The sequence below is a fragment of the Pinus tabuliformis genome, chromosome X (genome assembly GCF_031772625.1).
Source record: "Pinus tabuliformis cultivar Carrire ecotype Pingquan chromosome X, CPIR1, whole genome shotgun sequence".
In the NCBI taxonomy this organism is placed as follows: Eukaryota; Viridiplantae; Streptophyta; class Pinopsida; order Pinales; family Pinaceae; genus Pinus; species Pinus tabuliformis.
In genome coordinates, this window is record NC_142308.1 from 1,281,960,016 (window position 1) to 1,281,972,446 (window position 12,431).

Consider the following 12,431-nt stretch of genomic DNA (forward strand, 5'->3'; position numbering starts at 1 on the left):
TCTCCTATCGACATTATGAAGTAGTAGTGGATTGGTTGTGGAAAGTTGAAGCGTCTTCATTTACTGCGTGGCTTTTATGATATCATACAATGTGTAATAATTCCTTTCTTTTTTTTTTTCCCATAGAAAAAGTCGTAATTTTATTCAAATTGATAAAATTACATTTTGTAGATGCTTGAGGCATATTCAGATGGCTGTTCCTGTAATGACAAGCAGCGAGCAGAGAAAAGAACACAAAATAGCATATGACTATTCCTGTAATGACATGAAGCTACAGAAATAGAGAAAATAAAAAAAAAATATGAAATCTGATCCAGCATGACTAAACTTTTCTACCCTTCTTCTTCTCCACACGTCGCCATCCACCAGTTTCGGGAGTGGGAGTGATAATAGTTAGCTGATTTTCCATTGGGATCAGTTGAAGTTCTTTGTCAGATTCTGAGCCCTCTGATCCATGGGTTCGTTTGATGCCGCTTATTTCCATTTGTGGCTCTTGTTGCAGATTTGTAAAGTGTCTCCCCAAGTGTGTAGTTGGGGCATTCTCTCCCTGTGTATATGTCTATCTCGTTTGATAATCAGGCTCTGTCTGGGTCTCTGTAGGCTCCTCATTTATGTCTTCTTCTTCCAATGGGTTAGTGTGCTGCCAGCCTTTAGGCTTTTTTTGTTGTTTCTTGGTTCTCCTGGGGTCCTTTCGAGCAGATGGGCAATCATATTGGAGGTGCCCTGTTTGCATGCATCCCCTGCACCGGAACGCTGTGTTCTCATAATCAAGTTGTTGTATCCATTGTGAATTATTGAAGTTCAGTGTGATGTGGTCGGGTAGTCCCTGACTCATATCCACTTCTACACATATTCTGGTGAATGTGAATATTCCCCTGATGGCTCTGTCTTCATCCATTTTTAGGTATTTCCCCAAGGTGTTCCCAATAGCAGCTAATAATTTTTGATGCCAAAAGTGTAGAGGAAGGCCATGTAGCCTTACCCACACAGGCATTGTAGAGACTTTCATTGTGTTGGCGTCGAAATCGGAAAACCAGGGGGTGAGAAAGAGGCCAGCACTGCCCCAGAACCAAGGCCCCTGTTTGATAATGTTGTCTCGTTCTTGTTCTGTGTTGAATCTAACTATGAAGTACCCTTTGGGGCATAGGTAAATTTCACAGTTTGTAGTCCATGTTGTATAGATCCACTGGTGCAGGGCATCTGATTTTGGCCAGAAACCATTAAATCTACAGATAACTGCACTTTTAGATAAATCAGAGTATAGACTGGTTACCTCTGGCATGGAGACTAGTAGCGTTGGTGATTCTGGTTTTTGTTCAACAATGTAGGGTCCTGGTAGCTCTGTTGGTGGAGCTGCTTTATTTTTCATTTTTTCCCCCCCTTTCACTGCATCCCGAAAGGAGCTTGCATTTTTAGAGCTGGTTCCTGTGCTTCCACCTCGCAGTCGGAGATTAAGAATAATGGTTGAATCCTTGGCAATGCCGTAGTGCTGTAGTGTTTGGTTGTCCTGCAGACTGTAACCTGAATATATGAGGTTTTGATACTGTGCTGGGGTTCCAAGGTGACCCTGGATCTCTTTTTTTACCGCATGGATGCTCATTTCTTTACTGAGCTGCATGCAAAAGTGTTTGCCCCCAATCGATTTGATGAAGATCTGGATCGGGCCTGCGTCCTTGCGGAGTAGATCGGTCCTGAGGAGACCTCGTTTTGTTGGATCTGGCTCTTCCTCTTTGAATACAAATGGATCTACCCTATCCAGTTCTTGGTTCACTGGTTTGTAACCCAGATCTGGTGGGAGAATGTCATATCTAGGGTTTATATATCGTCCCACTGTGTAAGAGAACTGGCCACCTCCAATCAGCCATTTTCCGGGTGCTGCCTTAGCAGATCCAATGTGTATTTCGGCAGATCCAGAGCACCCAATAGAGATGTCGTGCGATCTGCGTGTACCAGGTCCAGACGCTTTTCCGTTCTCATGTTCCATTACGCCCTTGCAATCGTGTTTTGGATCTGCTGCTAGATCCCTGATCTGGGTACTTTGCACCCATCCAGCCAAACGGAGACAAGGGTTTTTCTGTATACCGAGTATCGTGTTCAGGAGGTTGTGCGTGAGGGTTGCCGCTGCCTTGTCCAGGAGGTCAATCGTGGGAGTGTGAGCGGGTACCGCTGCCAGATGATTCTTCCATGTGCCGCACAGTTGATCGCAAGGGACCCCAGCTACCTGCGGATTCTGGAGAGATCCGCCCTCTGCGTGTGCGGCAGCGTCGTAAACCCTTGCGCGCGGTGCCATTGCAGATCCCTATAGGACGTTCATCTAATAATGCCTTTCATTATGGTACAGGGTGTAGAATTAGACTCTTCAAGATCGATTTTCATTTCATGAATGTGAAAGAGTCCGAGTAATTTGTAGAGGAAGGCACATGTCAAATATCATCAATTGTGGCCTGTATTATGTTTTGAAGGATTGGGGTTGAAGGGAACAGAAATTGTTATGGTAAGGTGGTAATTAATATATATTATTAAAAAATGAAATGAATTAATACAATCAAACATAATATGCAGCCCACATTCTATACAAATACAATTTGCAAGCTTTGGATTCATAACCCAAAGAAATTTGCAGGTCCAAAGGAGGCTCTTTGAAAATGCTTCATTTGACTTTGTAAGAGTGTCGATATTCATTTGTTATTGTATTAAAAATGGCTGATTCGAACATGTCAATCCTCACTTTGGGTGTCATCATGTCTCTTACATATGCAAATGGAAGCTGATCCCATTATCAGTGCGGTATCAGGGACATCTGTAATGCCAACAACAACACACAAAATCAAAAAATTAGTTAAAGAGAGAACCAACCTCAAAACAAATCTTAGATGCTATCACACTAAAACTTCACCATAATTGAGCAAAGCTGAGTTCTCATACCACTGTTGTAGGGAAGGGACACTGAAATTGGAAACATAAACCATTACACAATAAGAGTAGACAAGAAAAATTGTTGTATGAATCAAATACAGCCAAAACAATGATTGTATTTTCCTTCATTTCCGGTATAACCAGAATCACCACTGGAATTCACATGGAAAAACAATTCAGTCTCTATCAACTCCATTAAATGCAATACACATATTAGATATAGGTGCACAGTCTCTATCATCTCATGTTGGCAGAGGCAGTAAAAATGATTTCAATTATTGAGAAGTAAATCACTCATCTCATCCAATCTAGCACATAATTAACACCCATGGCATCCATCAACATCATGGATTGGTTAAATTTGCTGGTATGGATCCTCCCATATTCTGCTATTTCATGACCCTTCACAGTTTAAAAAATTGATAGCTTTTGCAAGCTGTAATCTTAGCAACCAATCAAATTTGAAATGAATTAATACAATCAAACAGAATATACAGCCCACATTTTGTCCAAATATGATTTGCAGGTTCTGGATTCATAACCCAAAGAAATTTGCAGGTCCAAAGGATGCTCTTTGAAAATGCTTCGATTGACTTTGTAAGAGTGTTGATATTCATTTGTTATTGTATTAAAAATGGCTGATTCGAACATGTCAATCCTCACTTTGGGTGTGATCATGTCTCTTACATATGCAAATGGCAACTAATCCCGAGGATTGAAGATTTCTAATTCATTGAATAACATGCAAGAAAATAGCTTCGTTGGAAGTGCAGTATCAGGCGCATCTGTAATGCCAACAACAACACACAAAATCAAAAAATCAGTTAAAGAGAGAACCAACCTCAAAACAAATCTCAGATGCTATCACACTAAAACTTCACCATAATTGAGCAAAGTTGAGTTCTCATACCACTGCTATAGGGAAGGGAGACTGAAATTGGCAACATAAACCATTACACAATAAGAGTAGACAAGCAAAATTTCTGTATGAATCAAATACAGCCAAAACAATGACAAATGTAGAATAGGGAATATTAGCATCTTTGTTCATCTAAGCTAGTGGCTGGACTCATATATTTGTACCGTCTCAATCAACATCTGTCCCCACGTCGCACCTCCTTTAATAAAAGCTCTGTCACGATGGTGCACATGCGAGCAAAGCTAAGTTCTCATACCATTGATGTAGGGAATCCTTTTAGAGCTCCAAGGTTGCAAGCCATCGATACAGTGACTGTCCATTTGATATCTCACAACTTCTTTGCTCCACTTTCTCCATCTGATTGTAAAAATGGCTTCCTCCATGGTATGAGTATTGTAAGGATGCTTTGAGACAACAATATCAACGTTGTGAGTTATAAGGAGATTTTCCAAAATTAACAAAGGATCAACAACAAGTTGTAGCTTGGCATCCATCCAAATGTTGTAAACACAGTTTGGGAAAAGCCTGTGGGGAAGATACTTGGGTATGAGGCCATTCATTACAGATTCCTTGTATGGCAACTCCCTGAGCAAAATAATGTACCAAATTCCAATTCTATGAGACTCATTGGGCTTGATCTGGTATCTGGCAAGAACTGTGAGAGTTGCATTGTCCATAAACATGAAGAAACAAACATTTTTTGCTACGATTTTCCTAACATTCTTGGGTTGCTTAATCTTGTCATAGGCTCCAAATATAGCTAAAATTACCACAACCCCCTTGCACTGTTCCATGGCCTTCCTGTCTTCTTTAGACACAAGGAACCCTCTTCAGACACAAGGAACCTTGGTGTACGGTAAATGGCAAAACCACAAGGCAAAACAGTCCCTTCTAAATAATTGAAATACCTTTTTCTTTCCTTCACATTCAGATTTCCATTGAAGGTCACTAGACCTACTGCTGAATTAGGGTTTTCAGGTCCTTTCATGTACAATAGCTGAGATTTATCAATTAACTCTTCTTTTTGAATATGATGAACAATAGGCGAGACTGCCATAGTTTTAGCCTGATTACTTTATAGACATGCATGCCATAAGGTAATGTTTCTTGATAGATTTCTCAAATTGTTAAATATGAGGATCTCAGATTACCTGAAAACTGAGAATATAAGTGGCAAGACATATTCGCCATGGCTATAGCTTTCCTGAGCAAATACTTCTTCGCTCCATAATCTGAAGGGTAAGCATTGCAGAAATGAAGTTGAAATCAAATACCTTCCCTCTAAAGGATTACCCTCCATTTTCTATTGTACAAAGCTTAAAATTAAGACTTGGATAGTGTTGTAATCTATAACCCTAGGGGAACTCCATTCAACCATGAATACAATTAAGCAGAGCAAACGATAACCCAGATGCTGAGTAAACCCATTAAATTCTTCGATGCTAAGTAAACCCATTAAATTCTTCGAGCAGTTCAAAGGAGAAAGAAGAACCTAGAAAGAAATTACATGACTGAGTAGTTGTATGCGGCAGGGGTTATGAAAAAAAGTTGTGACGAGTCACTGATGATTTGACACCCGTCACTGATGATTTACCTGAACAAAACAAAGCATATGAAGGCTCTGTCAATGAAACTAGGGGTTTCTTAAAAAAACATAAACGTATAATGACAGGGAAACAATAAAGAATACCAAATGTAACCAATTACATGGCCAAAGCAATAAAGGTCTTGTGCGTTCTGGCACTAAAGGAGAATTGTCATACCAGTCATAGAAAACAGGGCATTTAATCTATGAAAAGTATGCACGTATAGCCAATTTACAGAAAGTGCACTTTGAAAAGGAATAATGAAAAAACGAGCATCCCAGGTGAGGAGCAAACCACCATATCAACAGTCAACGAATAATATCGAAGTGGAGCTGCAGGTCCGAGAGATTGGGGTGTGGAGATTCATTCCTTGTGCATTAAATTTCGCTGCCAGTTTGATACCACTAGTTGGGAAATCTAGCTCAGTGTTGAGAAAGTTGCAAAAATGGAGTAGTCCAGAAATGAAGGTTATGCCTCAGCAATGAGATCGGGGTGAGAAACCGTAACAGGTAAGTGGTTACCTCGTTACCCTAATCACCAAGGGAATCATCTGACGACACAGAGATTTTTAATCGTCTAACAAGTGATCGGAGGGCGCAAGAGGGTACACGTGGAAGTTTAGGGAGTTCTTTTCATAGGGAACGCCGTAAGATTTAAATGCACGATTTACAATCGTGGTATTTGGTAGCACAAAAGGTTGCACTTGAAATTCAAAAAATTGAAACCAGGGCATGTGCGTTTCATTCCACACGATTGTCGTTTAGTGGTTGAGGGGTGGCTTCTCATCTCCCCAAGGTGGCCACATTATACATTCTATACATTCAATTCAGTGGTCGTTATGCATTACAATCCGCGCATAAACCCATTCGGCTCCATAATCTTTGACAGCGCTCCACCGACTGGTTACAGAGTACAGTGTTCCTCTAGCTCAAGATATGTCTCTATAGTGAAATTATGCTTCTAAACCGTGCGTTTTCTTTAAGGGAGATCTCTAGTTTTTTTGCAAAATGGTGGAGAGCTTTTCTCAGACGACGGATTTTCCTTTATTTCGATTGACTTTGATTCTGTTTCAAATTTTGTTTCCTAAAAGTTTCATTACATCTACTTCTCTGTGTGGTTTTGTTTCGCAACTGCCCCCAAAATTCCCAAATCTGGTGAGCGGATTCCGCTCACAGATGCTTCTACTGCCGCAAAAGAAAAAGAGAGCGATACCAGGTAGCGCCACTCTTTTCCGGCAACAATGTAGCTGATTTTAATTTCCACAGCGACTGGCTAGGGATTCGACAGTGGATCTCTCTTTCCAACTCAAAGAATCCCGCGACGGGAATGCTCCAGGCAAGATACTTTCTACCATTTAATTTAAAGAATTTAAAGGATTGCACCTCACAGTTGTTCCAGACGGTTTGGCTTTTTTATTCTTACGGGTATATCTTTATTCTTTAAAGAATTTAGAGAATTGCACCTCGCAGTTGATCCAGGCGGTTTGACTATTTTAATTTTAATTTTTATTGCAATTTATATTTATCTGTTAGTCAAATGCAAATTCCCTTGTTTTTGGGACGCGATTTCTAATAGGAACTTTTTAAGGAACTCTGTCGCGATTTCTAATAGGAACTTTTTAAGGAACTCTGTCAAGCATGTGATGTAGATTATAGTTGTAATTGAAGTCTGAGCCCAATGTTTACCCATTCTTTGAAATTTTTCTCTGATCGTCGGCCTGCACACTTTTTTTCCGTGACCATGTTAATTGTCAATAATAAAATAATAAATTATTAACCATAAAATAATAAATTGGTCTGCAAATAGAAAGAAATGGTGAGAGGCTTCACTGTTTTCTGTAATGTCATCATCAATAATAAAATAATATATTGGTGTCAAAATAAAAGGATAAAGTGAGAGACTTCACCGTCCATTCAATGGCTGGTGGCTGTTGAATCGACCCTGGTGGGATGTGACGAGAAGAAATAACAATCCATGTATTCAAAATGGGCGACATTAACTTTGAAACATGCTCTTTTAAGAATTTTATAAAGATTTTACCATTTTATCTCTATTTCTTTAAAAAATGATGTGGGAACACGCATTTAATTTGTGGCCGGGATGGACACGTCAAGGAATCGACTCAAGTGGCAAACACCGACGTTTCTTGTTCATTCGTTGGGGTTTCTGGGTTCACAATTAGAGGGCATAGAATGGTTCGAAAACTTCAAGTTTGAATTTACAGGGTAGCTAGAAGTTGTTTGTTTTGTTTTGTTTTGTTTTTTTCTCCAGATAAAACAAAATACTAGGGTTTTTTGTATTAATGTAAAAAAGACCCGTACATGTATTAGTATACTAAAATAACCAGAGATATACAGTAACAGAAAACACATACAATAACAAAAAACAGTCTTGTTAGGTATGATTCGTCATCCAGTAGCTCTAGCAGCCAGAGCAAACCAAACCAAAATAGATAAAAAAATTTGCAAATATAACAGTTTATCAAAGTCCATGGTCACACAGGGCAGAAAATGAAATGTCAAAAAACATTCAGAAGCAAGATCCATTATTATGGCAGGTGGATCTCTCCAACTTCTCTGAGATGTCGGTCCACATATAGAGTGTAATGAATGTTTCCATATTGATCTAGTAGTCGAGCTTTTGACAAATTGTCCACTCCTTTATTGTTTTCCCTGAGTATGTGTGTGATGAAGAATGTTGTGAGAAATGTCAGTAAATGTCTTACCTTGTTGGTCCAACCTGTAAGTAGAGGGGGATCGACCTTGTTGGTCCAACCTGTAAGTAGAGAAGATCGAAAGTAGTGTTTCCAAGTATCCCATCGATGATGGCTTTGGAGTCTCTATATATGTTGGTGATGTCCAGTGTTTTCTCCGCTGTGAACCATAGTAAACCCCACAACGCTATGATTTCAGTTCTTGTAATTGTTCCAAGGTCCCCATTCTAGTGCAGGTCGTATAATGTGTTGCTATCTGGTTTGAGGACTACTTCACAACCACACGTTCCCCTTTGTGATGCACCATCAAACCAACCCGCATGGAGGTTAATCAGTAGGAGGTTTCTCAATTTCACCTTGTACTGATTTACTTCATAGTCCATGGAAGTGTCCTTCGACCATGTTATGGCTTTGTAGCAAATACTGTTGTAATCGATGGGATTTCCATCAAAGATGAAATGGTTCCTTGCATTCCAGATCTCCCACATAATGTATATTGGCATAACTATTTCATGTTTGTTACATTCGGACCAATGGGACATCCTCTGTTCAATGTTTTAGTATAAAACCACAGAGAATTCCATATAATGTGCAATGTTCTTCCATACATGGGTAGTAAAGGGGTGGGCGAAAAAAAATGTGTTTTGCTTGATTCAGAGCAGTCTTTACAGAAGATGTAGATTCCCAGGCCATAAAATCCTCTTTTGAGCAAATTGTCCCAGGTCAATACTTTGTTTCTCCAAACCAGCCAAGCAAACATAATTAATTTGATGGGGATTTTTAATTCCCATATCTTGTTGAACCAAGAGGTCCGCCGAAAATTGTATCTCATAGAAACATAAAATCTGTAGGTTTTAGCAACAATGGGCATATAGTTGTGCATTTTCCCTCCCCAAGTGTGGTCACCTTCAGAATTGTAGATGAGACCGGATTGGCTAGTGCCGAAGTGAAATCCTGCCATTTGGTTGTGTGGAGTCCAGACAATACCATTTCAGCTGCATCCTTCCATATAGGACAATGGTTTTGATCAGTGTTGAAAATATCGGTATCGGCAAAATATCGGCAAGGGTCCAGAAAATATCTTATCGGCAATATCGGCAAAAATATCGGCAAAATATCGGCAAATATCGGCAAGCATAAAAAATAATTTTTTCAAATTTTTAAATATAGCCGATATTTTGCCGATATTTTCCAATATTTGCCGATATTTTGAAAATATCGCGATATTTTCTCGGCGATATATCGTTTTGCCGAAAATATCGCGATATTTTCGAATATCGCCGATATTATCAACAGTGGTTTTGATAGTGCCTTATGGATTGACCGAGAAAGAAATGTCCATTCCTATTAATGATGTTAACAATATGTCCCTATAAATTCAACTCCTGGTTCATGCCTTTTATACCATTTGAGCCCATCAAGATTTTCCAACTAGGAGCTACAACAATTCCTTTATAAGTTATTAGCGTAGCAAGAAAGATCTTTACTGATCAGGGGTTTACTTAGACATTCAGGGGTTTACTTAGATATTAAGTATATATGTGTAATAAAGGGTAAATATATGAAATAAATATAACAAATGATTAGTTGGGGATGGTACAACTACTCAACCATCCTTCTAATTTATAAATACATATGAAGAATGAATAATAAAGTGGTTAGTTAACCTTCACGAACATCTCTTCTTCTTCTTTGTATGTGTGTTCTTAATGTTGTTAGTAAGATGCATCACATTCTTGATTTTTGATTGGGTTAAAGCTAAGTTTTCAATCATTTTGGTTTTTTTGTCGTTGGTACTATATCTAAGATAAGATTGTAGTAATAATGGATAGTGGTAAATCAAATATGAATGAGATGATGAATCAAATGTTTGAGGGAATGATGCTTGAAAGTTTTGTTGCTTCATGAAAGATTTCTAAATGATGTTCTCTTGTATAAACAAAACCAAAAACGTTATGAAGAATTATTATATACTAAGTTCGTGGATGCTGAAAAGAAAAATTCCACTTAAGACTTCGTCACAAGTCACAAGAAACCGGGATTATGAGACTAAGAAAAATAATCCTATGTGATCCAATTTTTTAGTTAAAGTGGCTTAAGAATGAAATGAATTTATTCTAGGCAAGTATTGACTTCCCATGGAACGAAGTGGAGAGTGGAGCTTTTGGAATCTAGTGCGCCAGATTGAGGAAATGCCATATTTATTTAATATTTCACACACAATACTAATGATTAAATGGAGAATCCAACTAGTCTGCCAACTAGTGTTTGAACAAGCATAAATATGAATATGAAGAACTTTTGACTAGAAGAATAATCAATGTTGATAGGAATTCTTAAGTGATAATGTTTGAGGATTATCGGTGATGGTGGCCAATGTGCATCAATTGTCCTTCGCAGCTAGAATAAAATACTGGCAATGGTGATTTACATATGAGGAAAATACCAACGATTTATGAAATAAAAAAATAAGTACCATTCACCTTTATGTTTTCAATTGGTCGAGCTGTAGATCAGAGAACGAGTTCCATCTATTGTGATAGGAATTTGGTTAACGAATGTAATGGCTAACTAATGCATTCACATGTTGGTTGTTTACCCATTCTTTGAAATTGTTCTCTGATCGTCCGCGTATACACTTTTTTTTCAGTTACCATGTTAATGGCCAATAATAAATAAAAAATTATTAATAATAAAATAAAAAATTGGTCCGCAAATAGAAAGAAATGGTAAGAGGCTTCACCGTCTTGTGTAATGTCATCATCAACAATAAAATAATATATTGGTAAGTGAGAGCCTTCACCGTCCCTGCAAGGGCTGGAGAATCGACCGTGGTGGGATGTGACGAGAAGAAATAACAATCCATGTACTCAAAATGGGTGACATTAACTTTGAAAGGTGCGTCCTTTTAAGAATTTTATAAATATTTTACCATTTTATCTCTATTTCTTTCAAAAAATAATGTGGGAAGCAAGAAGGATCTTTTACTCGTAAATTTGATCGAGAAAATTTTAAAATGATAAGTTCTATAAACTTTGAGTTCAATCAAATTTTCATTATAATTTAGACTTTAGAATGACATTTCTACATATTTTCCCAATAATGGATTGTGATAATCAAATTTCATTATAATTTAAACTTCCGAATAAAATGATATAATATTATAATTTAAACTTCTGAGTAAAATGATATGATATTATACAGCTTGAGTGGGCCTAATGGTTAAGAGCATGTGTTTCCTCTTAAGAGGTCACAGGTTCAAAAACCAGAGGGGGTAGAGTATGTATGCCTTTGTAGACTTAGTAGTCAAATAGCTGCGCGGAGGTGGGTCCCTTGTCCCACAAACAAGGGGGTCTCATACACCAATTTGGTGTCTGGCTTGGCTGTGACCTTAAAAATAGATATTATATTATTATTATTATAATTTAAACTTCTGAATAAAATGATATGATATGATTACAAATGTTCCTCAAAAATGGTTTGGCATTGTCAGAATTCCCAACCAAATTTAGTAACATATAATAAATTCAATCTTTTCTTTGACTAGATTTATACTAATCCTTTTATGACTAAACCACTTCATTTTCGTTAAATATGAACATTAAATCAATTTAACATTTTAGTAAATATTTTAATAAATTCAAAATTCTTCCTAACATTATTCTTACAACTTTATAATAGTTCTTGCTCGTTAAAAGAACCTAGTTACAAGAAATAAGACATAACTAGAAAAAGTGACTCTCATTAAGATAAAAGAATTTTGTAATTTTTAAAATATATTTTTAATCAAATTTTTAACAATTAAACAATAATAAAAATAAATAAAATATTATAATGTATAAATTAAATTAAAAATAAATACAATATTATAATGTATAAATTAAATTAAATACAGTACATATAAAAAAATTATTGATAACCTAATATAAATAAATAAATTAAATTAAATATATTAAATATTATGTATAAATTAAATTAAATATAGTGCGTATAAAAAAGATTATTGATAACGTAATAGAGCATATAAATGTGGTTTTAACGCATTCGTTAGGAAAATTTATCATTAAAGTTATTAAATAATATGTATTATATTAGGTAAATATGAGAAATAAATAAATTTTAATGTTTTATTTTTTATATATAAGTTAAGGTCAAGTCAAACACTAAATTTGTATATGAGAATTTTTTGTTTGTGGGACAAGGGACCTATCTCAGCGTTACTGATTTAATTGTTGCTAAGCCTATAAAGACATACACTGTATCCCTCTAGCTTTACTGATTTAATTGTTGCTAACCC

At 36.9% G+C, this 12,431-nt stretch overlaps 1 pseudogene; it reads right to left on the reverse strand.

The window, feature by feature from the left end:
• Positions 1-3,429: 3,429 nt before the first annotated feature.
• On the reverse strand, positions 3,430-5,651 carry LOC149144725 (alkaline ceramidase TOD1 pseudogene; annotated as a pseudogene).
• Positions 5,652-12,431: the final 6,780 nt, after the last annotated feature.